Raw genomic sequence first — 8,143 nt, forward strand, 5'->3', positions numbered from 1 at the left:
TATCATGGTTGGAGATTATTTCGGTATCCGCATCTTTTATCATTTATCATTACATGCCATTGTTCAATAAACATTGCTTAAGGGAACGATGACAACATGACTACAGTACATGAATTTTCATCTGCCAAGAATAAATCTGCTATTAATTTCAGATGCACAAAGCCTTAAGGATATTTTTACTCCGTTGATTCTAATCACCTTCTTTCAGTAATGTAACTCCAAATGGGAAATACTGCTTTAAAACATGTGCAGGTGTTACCATCTTTCAGTAATGTACCTCCAAATGGGAAATACCGCTTTAAAAATGTGCAGGTGAACTCCCAAAAACAAAAGAATTATGGCAAAAATATTTTGAAAATGCTTTAAATAAATAAATGCCGAGTCTTTGATATCCGACACTTCTTTTTCCAGACAAACAGAGCACATTCATACACATATGAAATTAAAGAAAAAGTGTTCTGGCTCTCATGATGAGACGATTCTTCCTTAAAAACAACATCAATTTTTAAAATGGGTCTATATTTTTTTTTTATAAATGCGTTTCCAAGAGCAACACCCGAGAGGAAAATAAATAAGGATTAAATCCGAACAGTACGAGTGCCATTGAAATTTTTACCTGCTCTCACTTCAGTGTCCTAGAGAGAGAGAGAGAGAGAGAGAGAGAGAGAGAGAGAGAGAGAGAGAGAGAGAGTAGAACTTACAAGATTATTCAAGGATATATACAAGAAGAGAGAGAGAGAGAATAGAAATTACAAGATTGCTCAAGGATATTTTGAGTATATATAAACAGAGAGAGAGAGAGAGAGAGAGAGAGAGAGAGAGAGAGAGAGAGAGAGAGAGAGAATAGAAATTACAAGATTACTCAAGGATATTTTGAGTATATATAAACAAGAGAGAGAGAGAGAGAGAGAGAGAGAGAGAGAGAGAGAGAGAGAGAGAGAGAGAGAGAGAGAGAGAGAGAAATTACAAGATTACTCAAGGATATTTTGAGTATATATAAACAAGAAGAGAGAGAGAGAGAGAGAGAGAGAGAGAGAGAGAGAGAGAGAGAGAGAGAGAGAGATAGAAATACAAGATAACTAAAGGATATTTTGAGTATATATAAACAAGAGAGAGAGAGAGAGAGAGAGAGAGAGAGAGAGAGAGAGAGAGAGAGAGAGCAACTCAATTCCAAGTGAGAAGGAAACAGAACGCTAGCTATCTCTCTCTGACACTCAACGCAATTTTTAATCTGGACCAGAAACAGGCCACAACTTATGAACAGCGGCCAAAAGCAAGGATGAGGTGAACGACAGGAGAAGGGAGAAAGGGGAGAGGGATAAAGAGGACTGGAACAGTGAAAGATAAAACAGAGAAGAGGGGATGATTGCCAACTTCAACCCAAATGGAACGGGAGCGGGAACCTCTTAAAAAAAAAAAAAAAAAAAAAAAGAAGATGATTCGTTTACACAGGAGCTCCAAATGTCAGTGAAATATAAAGTACGCAGATTTGGTTAATGGTAGAAAATGAAGTAAAGTGTAAAAATAACAGTGAATATCAGCAAAACGTGCAGCATATACTTACATTACATGGGGGCACATGCTTACAGCATATGAGAGAGAGAGAGAGAGAGAGAGAGAGAGAGAGAGAGAGAGAGAGAGAGAGAGAGAGAGAGAGAGCATTCCGTCTAGTCCCAGTATGAGAAAAAATTATTCTTTACGCTCAGTTCAAACAACACCAAAATGAAGTAAGTTAATTTCTCACAATATAAAATCAAGAAAACGCCTGTTTGGAAAAACAAAATACAGTTGAGAATAAAATCATGCCACATGAGATAGAACAATAAACCTTTTTTTTTTCTGTCAATACGGGTGAAAGAAAATGGACTAATAACAAAAGTAATGCCAATCTGGCACAAACAACATTAACTGGTCTCCAATATTCCTGTAAAACGTAGCTGTTTCTATCTCTGCATTTACGAAAATACGATCACCTACATTTTCCTCTTAAATAGACAGTTGTGTGTGTGTGTGTATGTGCGTGTGTCTGCGTGTATGTATGTATGTGTGTGTTTGTGTTTGTGTGTGAGTTAAAAGAAACCAAAACCGATGTGCTGTCGCAATTGTTTATCAGAAATTAAAACCAAAGATGCGGCATTTCAAATCATGCCCTCAAAAGGCTGCAACAAACATCATGCGAATATCATTTAAAAAATCTTGTCGTAAAATAAAATACAATAGAAAATAAAAGAAATGCAAAAAGTTATGAAATATCATCACAAAATCAAACCAGGTGCATCACAGCCTTCTACCATATAAGCATTGCATTGCTAACAGGTCACAGACGCCCGTACCCAGTAAAGGAAAATCTTCACAGAATATATATGAACGAAGATCTGCATTCCATAGACCCGGAAATTAGCTTTGATCTGGGTTATTCCAGACACGATAATTACTAGTCCTTTGTAAATCCCTCCCTCAATTAAACTTAGGAGAGTACTTCTCTTTACGGCTTACCGACGAAGGGTGCACGGACGCAAATGTCCCTCGGCTTTCTTTTGATTGATGCCGTTCTAAACCGAACAGTGATTGGGTATACGTATATATATATATATATATATATATATATATATATATATATATATATATATATATATATATATATATATATATATATATATATATATATATATATATATATACAGTATATATATATATATTATAAATACATACATACATACATATATATGTATATATATTATATATACATACATACATCATACTGTACACATACACACGATATATATATACATACACATATGTATGTATCTTTGTATGGATATACGTATGTATTTATCACAGCGTTTTCATTTACTGCCTTGAAAAAAAAAATCCCTAATATTTTCAAGAAGAAATACTTTACAGATTAGTTCGACTTGGAATACCATAAATCTGACCTGATGTGACCTCGTCAACAACAGCATTCGCGTTAATGCAAGAGAGATAACTATACTTTTGATTTCAAGGATCGATATTTTTTCCATACCATTGCACTGGAACTTATTTTTAAGGCGTTAAGAGACTGGAAATTTGCAACTCTTCCAGCATTAAGGATAAAGCAATCCATCATATAATTTTTGGGTAATAATATCTATTTTATGGACCCTCAAATATTTAGAATTTTATCCATAATTGAGATAAATATTTTTACTTAATGATGATAGACTGTTTTGTGGTGAACGTTTTGTGAAGTAATTACCACACACTCAGGGAATTAAGTACACAACAAATTTATTATTATTATTATTATTATTATTATTATTATTATTATTATTATTATTATTATTATTTTAGAGTTTAGCGCAATAATTTTAGACTTTACCAATAATAATAATAATAATAATAATAATAATAATAATAATAATAATAATAATAATATTATTATTATTATTATTATTATATTATTATTATTATTATTATTATTATTATTAGTAGTTAGTAGTAGTAGTAGTAGTAGTAGTAGTAGTAGTAGTAGTACCGGAACCCGCCCTAAAAAACTTATGCCCTGTTAATTGTAACAATAGCAAAAACGAATTTTATTTGGTTGATAAACAGAGCCATTAGCGTTTAGGTTTCTAATTCCGCGATAGATATGTTAATGAACAACACAAATTTATCGGCTTTTGCCTGAGTGAAAGCACAAGGCCATTCCAGAGTTCCATTACGCAGAATTGCCCATTAAAAATGTAAAAACAATCTTCCAGGGAAATTTACGGTCAATGGCACGAGATTAATGCTGTGATAGTTTGCCTTGCATTACGAAAGCAATTGCAACCTTCATTGAATTACAAAAAGACGTGAATTATGTCCTCCTTTGATGCTCTGGGGTGCATGCGAAGCATATTTATTTCACTGGGAAAAAATCGTCATTAAGTGAAACCACGTCCAATCAACTACGGCCTCTTTCCCAACCTGGTAGAGTAAAATCCTACGCTTGTCATTCTGAAAATACTGAACGTTTACAATATATTTATAAACAATATCATTAACAACATTTAAAAGTGTTTAAAGACTTTATACGACAATCCAATTCATATTCATTTATTTTACAACACTATACAACTCATTTCTGGTAAGCACTCTCGCTCTCTTCATGTATTTAATGTAAAGGTCTTCCCGTTTCAGTATATCTTTCCATCCCAAACAGCCGGTACTTTCTAGCCTTCTTACATTCGCCGGTACTTTCTAATCTTCTTACATTCCTTTCTTCAAAACATTAGAATGATACATGTTTGTCACCATCCTATAATCAATCCTTCTTTAGGTGTGACTAAATTACCCCAAAAATAGGGATACGTCCTTTCAAATATGCCATCGTTTTGACCAAATATTTATTGCATCTACACTTCCTCATCAATATATATGTATGTATATATATATGTATATATATATATATATATATATATATATATATATATATATATATATATATATATATATATATACTACATACATATATATATATATATATATATATATATATATATATATATATGTGATATATATGTGTGTAAGTATGCATGTATGTGTATATATATATACATATATATAATATAATATAATATATAATATAATACTGTATATATATATATATATATATATATATATATATATATATATATATATATATATATATATATATATATATATATATATATATATATATATATATATATATATATATATATATATATATATATATATATATATATATATATACATATACTAACACACCAAATCAATAGAATCTTTACCAGTAAACTCGACCTTACAACAATTATAATGCAAGCCTCTCAAAATAAAATAAAATTGTCCCTGCAAATTTGGCTAACTTCGTGGCCCAGCGCAGTAGGCGCAAAACCTGGTGCGCGTAACTCAAGTCCACTAAAAGGAGGAAAAACAATTAATGTCTAAACGACTTTCGCATGCCTGCATGCTTGCATGCCTGCATGCTTGCATGCTCGCAAGAACTAGGCACAGTGCCTTTCATCTTCTCTTAGAAATGAAAATGAACAGTCCAACACAAGGAGAAAATTCATCTTGAGTTGCAAAACCTAACACAATCTTAAGAGAATGAACAAAAATGCAAGCCTACTACCATCAAACTGTAGGTTTAAAACTATGAATACAGGCACTTAATCATGGAATTACTAAAGATATACAGCAGATAAATTTAATTTGAATATGAATAGCGATTAGACACAAACAAATATCCTTTTACTACTACCATCAAACTGTAGGTTCAAAACTATGAATACAGGCACTTAATCATGGAATTACTAAAGATACACAGCAGATAAATTTAATTTGAATATGAACAGCTTAAGTCTAAAGGCATAAAAATCACTATAAAAGCAAGGTAGTGAAGATTAGAAGCAAACAAATATCCTTTATGCATTTGAAATCCTAACTTTAAAACACAAAACAAAGGAATGAAGAGTGAAAGACAAGTATGAAAGCATTCGTGCTACACGCACATTACCAATCTCATGGGAAAAGACTATATGCTTTTCAAAGTAAAGTGTGAAGATTACATCATCTGCATTATAATACCAGCCTTGACGTCAGTATCTTTAATGTTATTTTGATCTTTTACATCCGATCTTTATAAATAGAGGATAACGATAACAACTACAGCAGCACAAAGACATCACTCTAATAATAATCCACATTGCTCTTAACACAAATCATGGATATCACTCATACAAATGAAAGTGGAAAAGTTAAGTATACCTTAGTTTAACCAAACCACTGAGCTGATTAACAGCTCTCCTAGGGCTGGCCCGAAGGATTAGACTTATTTTACGTGGCTAAGAACCAATTGGTTACCTAGCAACGGGACCTACAGCTTATTGTGGAATCCGAACCACATTATACCGAGAAATGAATTTCTGTCACCAGAAATAAAATCCTTTACTTCTTCATTGGCCGGCCGGAGACTCGAACTCGGGCCTAGCAGAGTGCTATCCGAGAACTCTACCGACTCCTCCAACGAGGAACTTAAGCTTATTGTGGAATCCGAACCACATTATACCGAGAAATGAATTTCTATCACTAGAAATAAATTCCTCTAATTCTTCAATGGCTGGCCGGAGACTCGAACTCGGGCCTAGCAGAGTACTAGCCGAGAACTCTACCGACTCTCCCAACGAGGAACTATGAAAGTGGGAAAAACACGGAACCCAGGCTTTTTGTAGACCAACTTTACATTTCAATCGGCCGCATTTTCACAACTTTGTGAGTTTCCAAGCAGGCCGAGGCAAACAGTTCCCCTGTTGTATAACATCCATCTGATAAGTGGACTTTGCCACCGTGGCTCAAATCAACTTCATTTTCATTCCCATGCATTTAAAACGTCCTCTGTTTTAATGGCGCGCACACGCGCGGAGACCGCCTCGTAGCTCGTCCATAGATTAGCATATATACTTGCGGGGCTTCCCATTGTGTATTCCGCCTCGATTATTCATCGTTTGCGCAGGCTTGAAAAGTCGGGCTACCTTTGGGAACCTAATCATCCGTCAACTGACTAAATGTATTTTGTGAAGACTCTGGTTATATTCCGTCCGGAAGTGGACGGATGGAATTGGCTTTTTATGTTCCCTGTCGCAGATCTAAATGTTTGATATCAATTTCTACTGAATACTCGTACATTTGCAATTGGACGAGTTCACTTCTGTTTCTGCATCAGAGAGAGAGAGAGAGAGAGAGAGAGAGAGAGAGAGAGAGAGGGGGCGAACTCAATCTTATAGCGAAAAGATTATCAGTAAAATGAAATGCACTCCCGAAAAATGAGAAAAGAGAGAATTCTAAACTTCATATCGTAAAGAAAGACAGTAGTGTAAAACCACCTTTCTATCATGATGTCTGCATAATCAAGAACTATCTTTATAAAGTGACTTTCGTAGATGCTATAAAGTCACAAACTATCTATTATATAAAAAAAAATAAGTGATAATGTAGGCAAAGCTGCCTAAATAAAGGTGTTTTCTAAAAAACTGTGTTAATGGATAAGCCTCAAGTATAACTGAATCACGAAAATATGATAAGTAAAGGACTGTAAGTCGAAAGACCTTGCAGCACTCCATTGTTTCTCTTTCCTTTGTGGATTTTGTCTTTATTTATAGCCTCAAGTGTTGACAAGGAAAAGGCCTACAAGGAATGATCGACTATACTGACTTTCAAAATCCCACTGTTCGCACAGAATCTGTGAGATTATAAGCTGCTTCTAACAATCAAGTTTTCAGAAGCAAAGCAATTCCTAAAGAACAAAGGATTGGGTGGCAACTTCATATAGCTGAAGCGAACCCAGACTTGAAAGCAATAGCTTGTTCTTTTATTTGAAACACTCGAAAGTCATTGATCATTTCTCTATATAGGAAATATACAGTTTGCACAAATACTTATCATAAACCATTCATACTAATGACAAAGAGACACTGCTTTTAACCACCAATAAAATAAACCTCACCTTGTTTCTGTTTCTACATATAATAAATACAGTAGGTGTGGCTTCACAGCGCTGACCTGACTTTGAGACTCTGAAGAGTAGGCCGCATGCCTCACGCTAAGGAGGAGGAGGAGGAGGAGGAGGAGGAGGAGGAGGAAAATCAAAATGCTTTTCTCGTGTATTTCGAAGCTAACCAGCTACGCTTAACATAATCCCTTCCACTTTGTTCGCATGACCGCGGAGATGTGCGCTCAAAAGCATAATATTAATGCAGACTCGAAGCTGCAATTAGACTTCTTCACTAACGATACAATTCAAAATAGTCAATCTTCTTTCCGCATTTCCTATTAAATTTTGTTATATCTTTGGAAGCTTGAGTTTCAAGTCAATGACTTCTGTGGGCTTGTTCTATGCAGATGAACAGGGTTCATCTTCTGAATAACAATGATTATAAAAACTGAGAAGTCTAAACTTTGCTAGAAATGATGAGAAACGCATAAAAAAAAAAAACATTTATTTCTTCTGGGTTCTTTAAAGCATCGTCAAAAATTAACTGCCACAGGGCAAACAGGAATCGCATACAAATAAAAAAAAAAAACTAAGAAAACAATTATAATCATGTTAGTGGAAATACACAATTTGATTTCTGAAAAAACA

Source organism: Macrobrachium rosenbergii, chromosome 27 (assembly GCF_040412425.1).
Source record: "Macrobrachium rosenbergii isolate ZJJX-2024 chromosome 27, ASM4041242v1, whole genome shotgun sequence".
NCBI classification, from domain to species: domain Eukaryota; kingdom Metazoa; phylum Arthropoda; class Malacostraca; order Decapoda; family Palaemonidae; genus Macrobrachium; species Macrobrachium rosenbergii.